Here is a 12,700-nt window from a genome sequence, read left to right as displayed (position 1 = left end):
AGACCATTAGTATCATGTGCCACATTGACATGAAAAACTCTAAGAACCACATGATAATATTGATAGATGTGGAAAAAGCATTCGACAACATCCAACACCAATTCCTTTTTAAGACACGTCAGGAGATAGGAATGGAAGGACAATTCCTCAAGACAATACAAGCTATATATGAAGAACCAACAGCCAACATGGTAGTCAATGCAGAAAAGAGGAACACAATTCCACAGAAAAAGGGTCCAGACAAGGATGCCCCTTGTCCCCACTCTTATTTAACATCGTACTGGAGGTTTTAGCTCGCAGCATAAGGCAAAGGAGAGACATCAAAGGTATTCGTCTGGGGAAGGAAGAGGTAAAACTATCGTTATATGTAGATGACATGATTTTATAAATGGAAAATCCCAAAAGATCCAAAAGGGGCAGAGTGGCAGGATACAAGATCAACAAACAGAAGTCCACTGGACTGCTATACATATCAGCTAAAATAACAGAAGAGGAGGTCAAAAAGGTGGTACCCATCACAATAGCCAAGCACAAATTAAAATATCTAGGGAAATAGCAGACTAAAAGAACAAAAGATTTATATGAGGAAAACTATGGAACACTATTACAAGAAACCAAGAGTGATTCAACAAATGGGAGAATATCCCATTTTTGTCGATCAGAAGACTCAATATAGTAAAGATGTCAGTTCTCTCCTAGGCACTATATAACTTTAATGCAATCCTGAGAGAATTACCCTCATCTTTCTTGAAAGAAATGGAAAAACTGATTACCAAATTCATATGGAGAGGGAAGAAGCCCAGAATTAGCAGAGACTCCCTAAGAAGGACACAGTGGGAGGGCTTGCTTTACCTGACTTTAGCACATATTATAATGCCATCATGGTCAAAACTGGGAGGTATTGGTATAATGACAGATACTTAGACTACTGGAAAAGAACTGAAAACCCAGAAATAAAATCATCAGGATACAGACAACTCACTTTTGATAAAGCCCCCAAAATATCAAAAGCAGGTACCCTCTTTAGCAAGCGGTGTTGGAAAAAATGGATATCTACCTGCAGAAAAATGAAGCATGACCCTTATCTGACTCCATGCACAAGAATAAACTCAAGGTAAATCACAGACCTTGAGGTAAAACTCCAAACTATTAGGTCCATCAATAAGGGAACTGGGACCAATCTGAGAATTTTGGCACTGGGAATACATGGGATAGCAGAAACAGGGAAGGACACAAATGCACATGAGTCACAAATTGACATGTGGGATACACTGAAGATAAAACATCTGTGTACATCAAAATAATTCAACAAGAGAGTAATAAGAGAGCCCACGGACTGGGAAAACATCTTTAGCCTGACACATCAGACAAAGGCCTTATTACTAAAATCTACAATACTCTGCTAGTTTCCAAAGAGAAAAAAAAACTAATTGCCCACCGAGGAGGTGGGCAAAGGACCTGAACAGCAGTTCCACAAGGGTACAAATCCGAATGCAAGGAGTTGGAAACAACCCAAATTTCCACCTACAAATGATTGGATTAAAAAACAGTGGTATATACATACAATGGAGTACTACACATAACTAAAAAGCAGTGATGACAAATACTAAGAGGACGCCTGGCCCTCCCACCAGAAGAACTTATTTCAAAAGACGGCATTGAATCTGCAGCTCCAGGAGAGGGACATATCTGATGGGAGCACATGGGTGATGATGAAGGGGGAGGAGGAGAAAGTGGAGCACATCCTGTCCCACCAGGTCTTGAGGACGATTATCCCGATTAGAGCAGCCAGTCCACAGAGAGGACCACATGGCCAGCCCCACTATGAGACATGACGCCCCTCACTGACCCATAGCTCTACCGGGGACAACACTGGAGACACAGTGTGGGAACTACGCCTGATCTGATCCCGCCACACCGAGGCAAAACACTAAGGGGGTGCAACAGAATAGCAAGGGAATGGAACGGCGAGGTCCTCAGGGAATGATGAAGGTGGACTTTGGGGCTAGGGTGTGGTACCCCAATTGATTGAACTGGAAAACACTCCTAAAGGCCAACACACAATCCTTGAACTAACTACAAACTTTTCTTTCTTGTGTTTTTTTTTGTCATTGATTTATTGTTGTTGGTTGGTTGTATATTGTTCCTTGGTATTTTTATGTCTTGTTTTTGTGCATGTTATTATCTCCGCTGGTCTTTCTAAATAAGATAGGCTGGATGAACAATCTGGAGGATAAAACAACAGGACCGACAGTTCAGGAGGGACATAGGAGAGGTGGGGGAAAAGGTAGTGGTGTTAACAAACCCAGGGACAAGGGAACAAGTGATCTAAATCAGTGGTGAGGAGGGACTGGGAGGCTTGGTAGGGCATGATCAAGGGTAATGTAACAAAGAGGATTTGCTGAAACCCTGGTCGGGACTGAGCATGATAGTGGGACAGAAGGAAAGTCAAGGGAAATAGAGGAAAGAGCTAGGAGACAAAGGGCATTTATAGAGGTTTAGATAAAGACATGTATATATGCAAATATATTTATATATGAGGATGGGTAAATAGATCTATGTGCATATATTTATACGTTTAGTATTAAGGTAGCAGAAGGACATTGGGCCTCCACTCAAGTACTCCCTTAATGCAAGAATACTTTCTTCTATTAAATTGACATTCTGTGATGCTGACCTTTTCAACGCAACTGCTGAAGACAAAGCGGGTGCATAAGCAAATGTGGTGAATAAAGCTGATGGTGCCCGGCTATCAAAAGATATAACGTCTGGGGTCTTAAAGGATTGAAGATAAACAAGTGGTCATCTAGCTCTGAAGCAACAAAGCCCACATGGAAGACGCACACCAGCTTGTGTGATCACAAGGTGCCAAAGGGATCAGTTATCAGGCATCAAAGAACAAAAAATCATAACATTTTGTGCTTGCCTCCATGATATGATCGCTGAAGACAAATGGGTGCATAAGCAAATGTGGCAAAGAAAGCTGATGGTGCCCGGATATCAAAAGGCATAGCGTCTGGTGTCTTAAAGGCAAACAAGCAGCCACTTAGCTCAGAAGCAACAAAGCCCACATGGAAGAACCACACCATCCCGTGCGATCACAAGGTGTTGAAGGGATCAGGTATCAGGCATCATCAGAACAAAAAATCTTACCATAGTGAATGAGGTAGGGGGGCGGGGTGCAGATTGGAGATCCAAAGCCCATTTGTCAGTCACCAGAATCCCCTTGCAGAGGGGTGTAGGGGAGGAGGCGAGCCAGTCAAGGTGTGATGTAGCAACAATGAAAAATACAACTTTCCTCTAGTTCCTAAATGCTTCATCCTCCTGCACTATCATGATCTGATTTCTACCTTGCAAGTCTGGCTAGACCAGAGGATGTACACTGGTGCAGATAGGAACCAGAAACATAGGGAATCCAGGGTGGATGATCTCTTCAGGTCCAGTGGTGAGAGTGGCACTACTAGAAGCGTAGAGGGAGAGTAGGTTGGAAAGGAGGAATCGATTTCAAGGGTCTGCATTTGACTTTGTTACTAGGGGGTGGACAACAGAAAAGTGGGTGAAGGGAGATGTCGGACAAGGCAAGATATGACAAAATAATAATTTATAAATTATCCAGGGTTCATGAGGGAGGGGGAAGCGGGGATGGAGGGGACAAAATGAGGACCTGATGCCAAGGGCTTAAGTGGAGAGGAAATGTTTTGAGAATGATGAGGGCAATGAATGTACAAATGTGCTCTACACAACTGATGTATGTATGAATTGTGATAAGAGTTGTGTGAACTCCTAATAAAACAATTAGGCCTCCACTTACTCAATGCAAGAACACTTTGTTCTATTAAATTGGCATTCCAGGATGCATACATTCCCAACATGATTGCTGAAGAAAAATGTGTGCATAAGCAAATGTGGTGAAGAAGGCTGATGGTACGTGGCTATCAAAGCGTCTGGGATCTTAAAGCGTTGAAGATAAACAAGCGGCCATCTAGCTGAGATGCATCAAAGCCAACATGGAAGAAGCACACAGCCTGTCTGACCACAAGGTGCAGAAGGGACTGGTTATCAGACATGAAAGAACTAAAAATCATATCAATGGGTGCCCACCTCCCTGATACGATCAATGAAGACAAACGTGTGTGTAAGCAAATGTAGTGAAGAAAAGTGATGGTGCCCAGCTATCAAAAGATATAGCGTCTGTGTTCTTAAAGGTACTAAGATAAACAAGTGGCCATCTAGCTCAAAAGCAATAAAGCCCACATGGAAGAAACACACCAGCCTGTGTGACCACGAGCTGTCGAAGGGATCAGGTTTCAAGCATCAAGGAACAAAAGATCATATCATTGAAAATGTGGGTGAGTGCAGAGTGGAGACTCAAAGCCCATTGGTAGCCAATCGGACACCCCTTAGTGAAGGGTTGTGGGGAAGAGATGAACCAGTCAGAGTGCAGGGTAGCAGCGATGAAACATATAACTTTCCTCTAGTTCTTAAATACTTCCTCTCCTCCATTATCATGATCCCAATTCTACCTTACAAATCTGGCTAGACCAGAGGATGTACATTGGTACAGATAGCAACTGGAAACACAGGGAATCCCCGGACAGATGACTCATTCAGGACCAGTGGTGAGAGTGGCGATGCCTGGAGGGTGGAGAGAATGTGGGGTGGATAGGGGGAACTGATTACAAGAATCTACATATAGTCTCCTCCCTGGGGGAGGGACAGTTGAGAAGAAGGCGGTGGGAGACATCGGACAGTGTAGTATATGACAAAATAATCATAATTTATTAATGATGAAGGGTTCATGAGGTAGGGGACAGTGGGGAGGGAGGGGGAAAATAAGCAGCAGATATTAAGGGCTCAAATAGAAGGCAAATGTTTTGAGGATGATGATGGCAACAAATGTACATATGTTCTTGACACAATGGATCAAGAACATATTGTGATAAGAATTCTATGAGCCCCCAATAAAATGATTAAAAAAATAAGAAAAAAAGTAGTGATGAATGCATGAAGCACATTGGAAAGAATTGGAGGAAATTATACTAAGTGAAGTAAGCCAAGCAGAAAATGAGAAGTACTATATGAGTCTGATGAGGAAAGCTTAAAAAAAAAAGTGCAAAACGGGCTTAGGGAAAAAAACTATTGTATATAAACATTCCTGGGTTCAGGTTCAGGGAGTATGGCAGGGACCAGACCAAATCCAGGAATACATATGGTAGACAACTAAAAAGGAAGGGGAAAGAGAGAAAAAACAAAAACAAATGAGTAGTTGGGGAACAGGGCACTAACTCCCCCAAGGGGAGTGTATTATTCATATCTTCTCAGGGAAAGAGGGACCAGACTACAAAGCGGTGCTCTAAGATGTGAATGCAACATACTGGCATGAAGCAGGGAACCAGTAGAGGGGTCTGAGAGACAGGCCCCAATCCCAACTATGTGGACAACCACCCCTGCCCCCTGAAGAATTTACCTTAGGGGCAGCACTGAAGCTACAGCTCAGGGAGAGGGACATGTCTGATCAGAGCACACAGGAGCAAATGAGGGGGGAGGAAGAGAGAGTGGAGCACATCCTGGCCCACCAAGACTTGAAGATGATATCCCTGCTCAGAGCAGCCAATAGCTAGAGAGGGCCATATGGTCAACCCCACTATGAGACATGACATCCCTCACTGGCCCATAGCCCTATAGGGGACAACACTGGATACACAGTGAGGGAATTATGCCTGATCAGACCCCACCACACCGAGGCAAAACACTAAAGGCGTGCAACAGAACAGCAAGGGGAGCAGAGCAAGGACGTCTCGAGGGAATACCAAAAATAGACTTTGGGGCCATGGTGTGGCACTCCATCAGACTCCACCAGAAAACACTCCTAAATGTCAATAGACCTTGAACTATTTTCTTTTTTGTTGCTTTGTTTTGCTCTGTCTTGGTTTGTGCATAGTATTATCTCTGCAGGTCTGTCTAGATAAAAGAGTCTGGATAAACAATATGGAGGAGAAAACAACAGGACCGAAGGTTCCAGGGGACATAGTAGAGGGAGAGGTGGGGGAAAGGAAGTGGTGTTAATAAATCCCAGGGACAATGGAATAACAAGTGATCCAAAATCAGTGATGAGGAGGGTGTAAAAGGCCTGGTAGGGCTTGTTCAAGGGTAATGTAACTGAGAGGAATTACTGAAACCCAAATGAAGGCTGAGCATGATAGTGGGACAAGATAAAAGTAAAAGGAAATAGAGGAAAGAACTAGAAGGCAAAGGACATTTATAGAGGTCTAAATACAGGCATGTACATATGCAAACATATTTATATATGACAATGGGGAAATAATCGATCTATGTGCATATATTTATAGTATTAACGTAGCAGATGGACATTGGGCCTCTACTCAAGTACTCCCTCAATGCAAGAACACTTGTTCTATTAAACTGGCATTCCATAAGGCTCACCTTCCCAACACGATCGCTGAAGACAACACAGGTGCGTAAGCAAATGTGGTGAAGAAAGCTGGTAGTGCCTGGCTATCAAAGATATAGCACCTAGGGTCTTAATGGCTTAAAAATAAAGAGGCCATTTAGCTGAGAAGCAATAAATCCCACATGGAAGAAGCACACTACCCTGTGTGATCATGAGATGTTGATGGGTTCAGGTATCAGGCATCAAAGAACAAAAATATTATTATCACTGTGAATGAGGGGCAGTGCAGAGTGGGGATCCAAAGCCCATCTGTAGGCAAGTGGAGATCCCCTCACAGAAGGGTCGCAGGGAGGAGATGAGCAAGTCAAGGTGCTGTGTAGCAATGATGAAACATACAACTTTACTCTAGTTTCAATGCTTCCTCCTCCCCACTATCATCATCCCAATTCTACCTTACAAATCCAGCTAGACCAAAGGATGTATACTGGTACACACAGGAACTGGAAACAGAGGCAATCCAGGACAGATGACCCTCTCAGGACCAGTGGTGAGAGCGGCGAAACAGGGAGGGTGGAGGGACGGAGGGGTAGAAAGCAGGAACTGATCACAAGGATCTACATATAACCACCCCCTGGGGGACAGACAACAGAAATGTGGGTGAAGGAAGATGCTGGACAGTGTAAGACATGGCAAAATAATAATAATTTATAAATTTATCAAGGATTCATAGAGGGAGAAGGGTTAGGAGGGAGGGGAAAAATGAGGAGCTGATACCAAGGGCTCAAGCAGAAAGAAATATTTTGAGAATGATGATGGCAAGAAATGTACAAATGTGCTTGACACAATGGATGTACGTATGGATTGTGATAAATGTTGTACGAGCCCTCAGTAAAATGATTAAAAAATAAAAAGCAATGGATGGTAATTAAAATAGGAAAAATCCCACAAAGAATGGTGTCTTGCTAGGCACCCGGTTGAGTAGTACTGCCAATCCCATGGGTGTCAGGGTAGAACTGTGCTTCACAGGGTTTTCGATGGTGATTTTTCAGAAGTAGATCACCAGGTCTTTCTTTCAATATCCCTTTCAATGTGGGTGGACTCAAACTGCCAGCCTCGCAGTCGGCAGTGGGATGCGTCAACTGTGTGCACTTGCAGCTCATTTCCCTTTCCACTGGGCAGCACGGATCTTGGAAGCAACATCCACAGTCATATTTATCTGGTGGCCTGCTTCTTGTGTGGTTCTTCTTATATTCCAAATAGGTATTCTGAAAATGTCCACTGCTGATAACAAGTTGATTCTGACTCACAACGACCATATAGGGCAGAGAACTACTTCTTTCGGTTTTTGAGGTGGAAAATCTTTACAGGAACAGACGGCTTCATCTCACTCCCACAGACTGGCTGATGGGTTTGAACGACTGACCTAGATTTTAACAGCACCCAAACATAGCCACTAAGTACCACTAGGACTCCTTTAGACACATCCACACCACTCAGCAGTGTGAGAAAGCTGATGCCTGATATACAACGAGTCGAAGTCTCTCTGTCTTGAGATTTAGTAACACAAAACCTAGGAGCATAGTCCATTACAACTGGTAGAGATGTGTGGAGCCTGAGCTGGAACAGCAGGGCCTTAGCACGTCTACTTGGTGGCTCTCTGGAAGGATGGAAGTCAGACTACTGTTTTTAAGTTATCACTTACTTAAGTGGGTGGCTGTGGATGTTGAAGGTGATAAGAAATCTGGGGAAAGTCTTGTGAAGTAGCAAGTCCACTAAGGTCTATCACAGCATTAAGAACAAAGGACTCTGGGTTTCTTACAGAGGCCACAGAAAGTCATTATGGTGTCCAGCAAAATACACAGCAGAAAAAAGTATCAAACCAAAGATAGCGGGTTACCATCTTATATTTCCTTTTATCAAAGGCAGCCTCACCAGGAAAATCAAGATGGACAGTTGGGGAAAAAAAAGAAAAAGCTGAAATGATGCTTAAAGAGAAAGAACATTTGATAAATCCATTGTAGTGTCCACAATAGCAGTAAAAACTGCCACTGAAAGCGATCTGACTAAAATCTTATATTTGCCAAGGGCAGCCTCATCGAGAAAACAAAGATTACCAGCTGAGAGAAAGAGAAAGAAAGTTAAAATGATAGCTAAATTGGAGGAAAATTCAGCGACAAAGGGAAGAAGCATGGTTGTTGTGCTTTGCAATATGCATTGTAAATTACAGTGAAACTTTACGCTAAAATTTGGAAAAGAATGGGCACTACGCAGGGGGAAAGGTCATGCTATTTCTCCTTCTGTAGAATGAGTGTAAGACACTGAGTTCAGCCAACAAGCAAGGATATCCCTGTAGCAGTGAGCCCATCTGGTAACCTAATCGACCTCAAGAATCATTCTCTTGTCAAATGAACCGGCAGTCATTGGAGAAATGGCTGATTCTGGGGTAAATGGCAGCAATGTACAAGGTAAATCTGGAGTATCTCAGGAACCACGTAATAAAACAACCAAAACAATGATGGTGCAGTGCAAAAACTTAGCAGATAGGTTGACCTGTCTGGCACAATTTGAACACCAGAAATCTAAGCACAGTAATGAATTATAAACCTTTGGTAATAAATCGGAAATTCTTTAATTCCATAACAACAGGTAAAAACCCACTGCCTTCAAGTTGATTCTGACTGTTCGTGTCCCTATGGGAAGAGTAAAACTGCTCCCCATGGTTTCTTGGTTTCTTTTTTTACCCTAGAGTTCTGAGAGCGTACATGTTTATGGGAGCAATAGCTTGATCTTTCCCCTACAGAGAAAGATGGATGTGAATTGCTGACTTGTGGTTAGCAGTATCACACCAATCTGCACCACCAGGGCTCCTTATACCAATATGTGACACACGCCAACCGATAGATGGCATCGCCCTACTTTAATTAAAAAGGAAACAACAGAAAAGCACTAAGTCAAGGCATTTCTTTGAAACAGGGAAGAAGAGTCCCAAATAACCAGAAGCCTTGGGAATTTGGCAATACCAGACCAGCCCTACATGTACTTAAGGAAGTTTTCTAAATGGAAAGGAAAGAACATTAATCAAACACTCAAATGTACACAAAGGGGGAGGAAGGAGTCAGACAGAGATCTCAGAAAATAAGTACATATTACGACTACTGGATGTAGGGTGTACATTACTGTCACTGGAGGTTCACCAACAGAAAAAGGAGAGGGAACAGTAAACCAGGAATACTTAATATTTCACATTCATTGTTGATTGCATGCTAAATGTTACTGTAATTGCATGTTGTATAGTATAATATTTGTAGTAACCCCTAAGAGAATATGTAAAGAGGAATTAAAGCTCATAACAAAAGATGCTAAATACAAAAAATAACAGGAAAATTGATAAAAAGAGAAACCAGATAAAAGAAACTCAAAACCCAATTAGCTAAAAGAATGAAGAAAATGTAAATAGCCAAAATATTTACACAAAAGGCAGAGTGATAGACTGGATAAAAAACATGATTCATCTTTTGTTACCTACACAAAACACACATTCACATTAGGACACAAACTGACTGAAAATAAAGGATGGAAAAAATGTTCCGTGCAACCAGCACCCAAAAAAAGGAGTGTGGTCATACTGATAAAGGCTATTACATAATAAAAGGGCTAATACTTCAAGAAGATACAACAATTATTAGCATATATTCACCTAACCTGTCCAAAAACATGACACAAACACTAATATCAAAGAAAAAAATTACAGTGCCGCTATTAATATTTGTAGTTTTGAAACCTTCAATTTCAGTTCTCGACAGAACATTTAAAAAGTGAATCAATAAGGACATTAAGAACATAAAGAAAATCATAAGCCAATTTAACTTAGAACACTCCATCCATCATCAGCAGACATTTTCACAGGATAATTTTTCCAGAACCAACTACAGATTATGCCACAAATCTCAAGTTTTAAAACATTAAAATCATACAAAGCATACTTTCTGACCATAATGGTATGAAGTAAGAAATCAATCACAGGAAGAATAAAAATGAATAATTATTATTATACCAAAATTAAATATTGTACGACTAGAAAACAATTTCTCTATGTAAGAAATTAAAAGTGAAATAAAAATATACTTGGTATCAAATATAAAGGAAAGCACAACATACCAAATCCTTTGTGACACACCGCAAACCATTCTCAGAGGGAAATTCATAGCAATACATGCCCATATTTAAAAAGATGGATGAAAATCAATTGTTTAAATGAAAACTTGAACAAAAAGGAAAGGAAGAGCAAGAGGCCAAAGATACTAGCTGAAATGAATAATAAATACCAGTGAGAAAGAAATGAAATAGAATACAGTTAAACAACAGAAAAAAATCAATCAAACCAGAAGTTGGTTCTTTGAAAAGAATCACTGAAACAAACTACTGGATATACTGGGGGGGGGGGGGGGGAAGGGCAAATAATCAAAAGAAATGAATCTGGAGACAACACAACATATTCATTGAATAAAGAATCATAACACTATGAAAAAGAACTGCAACAGATTTGAAAGTGCAGATGAATGGGACAAATTCCTGAAAATATACGACATACCTAAACTAATATGAATAGAAATAGGTTTAAGCAGAGTAATTATGAAATAAGCAATTCAGAATGTGATTAACCCCCTGCTCCACCCCTTCAAAAAAGACCAAAAATATATATAAAAAGAAAAGTCAATGGCAAGATGGCTTCACTGGGATATTTCATAAAAAATTCAGAAGTGCTGACACCAGTTCTATAGAAACTTTTAAAAACATTAAAGAAAGGGGACTAGAACATGTCCAACTGAACACATACACACAGGTAGATCCTTATGTAACAACCAGGATAGACTAGGCCCTAAGAAAAGACAGGTGGCCTGTGATCTCAGACAATGGCTTGAAAGTGAAGTAAAAGGAGGCTTCCATATATCAGAGACTGTGGGAGCAAGCAGAGAAGGGAAGGAAAGAGCAGGTCCACTGAAGAGGCGCCCAGTGGTCTCCTGCTACCCATCTGTAGCTCCATTCTGCACTGCTGGCTACAGCAACCCAGCTCCACTCCTCAAAGACTATCATTGTGAGCAGGGTCCAAAGCTTCACGTGTAATAAGCACGCAGGTCCCATGTGGCTTCCAGCTCTCCAAGCAAGCTGGCCTGCACAGTTCCCGTAGCATAGGTCCCAAAGGATCAGCCTAGGCTATCCCAAGGACAAACTTGGCACCATGATGGTTTTCCTGAAGATTGCCTGTGCTTTGACGGACTATGTTAAGAAGCTCTTGGCCTTAGGGAAGAATACACTCAAGTACAGTGTTCCTCCCCCTCCCAACTTTTCTTAGTACAGCCTTTTACTGCCCAAAGCCTTTTTTCCCTCTCCCATCCCTCTTCTATTATTCATTTCTGGCACTACTCAACAAAGTCATCGACTCCCACAAAATCTAGCAGCCCTCCCAACCGTAATACCCGGCCACGATGCTGCAGTGGCAGCAGTCACTCCTGATTCATCAGAAGAAGGATTAACAAATGAACAACACTCAGATCTCAAGGAATTTTCTTAAAAAGAACAGGCTCTGAAACTATCATAAATTGAATTCAGAAAAATGTTGTCATGTACTTTCAACAAAGAGTTTGCGAGAACAATGGTCAGAATAGAAAAGCTAGATATCTTCAACAAAAACCTCTAAAAAGAAATGCAGAAAATATTAAGATAAGAGAATTAGGCAACAATTTAGAAGAACAGAGTAAGAGAATTGAAGAAATGGAAAGCTGAATTGGTGAGTTTGAAGGCATATCTCTTAACTCCAATTTATGAGTGATACAATCAGCTAAAAGAACAAAAGAATCTGAAGAAAACATAAGAATGAAGTGGGATTCTATCCATATAAGAAATTCCGGAATAATACTTCCTTAACAGAACAGAGGAGGAGAAAATAATTCTCCAGGAAGCAGAGAGAACCCAAAACACCACAGATCCCAAAAGAAAACACTGGAACATATTGTCGTTGAAATTTCCAAGACAGAAACAATTAGCAGGCTGAGAACAGCTTGGAAAAATTGTTTTAATTCATTTACAAAAACACTTTTATTGGCATATGACTCACATGCCATACAATAGCTCAATTATATTAAGATAAATTGTAATAATCATTATCACCACAATCAATTTTAGAACATTTTTTCTTTATTGTATTCATGTTATTTCCCCCAACCTCCCCTGCCATAGCCCCCAAACCATTGTCTATATAGATTTAGTTATCCTGGATTTCATATACAG

This window comes from Tenrec ecaudatus, unplaced genomic scaffold (genome assembly GCF_050624435.1).
Source record: "Tenrec ecaudatus isolate mTenEca1 unplaced genomic scaffold, mTenEca1.hap1 Scaffold_539, whole genome shotgun sequence".
In the NCBI taxonomy this organism is placed as follows: Eukaryota; Metazoa; Chordata; class Mammalia; order Afrosoricida; family Tenrecidae; genus Tenrec; species Tenrec ecaudatus.
The sequence above is the reverse complement of the archived record's forward strand: the minus strand, read 5'-3'. Positions refer to the sequence as shown.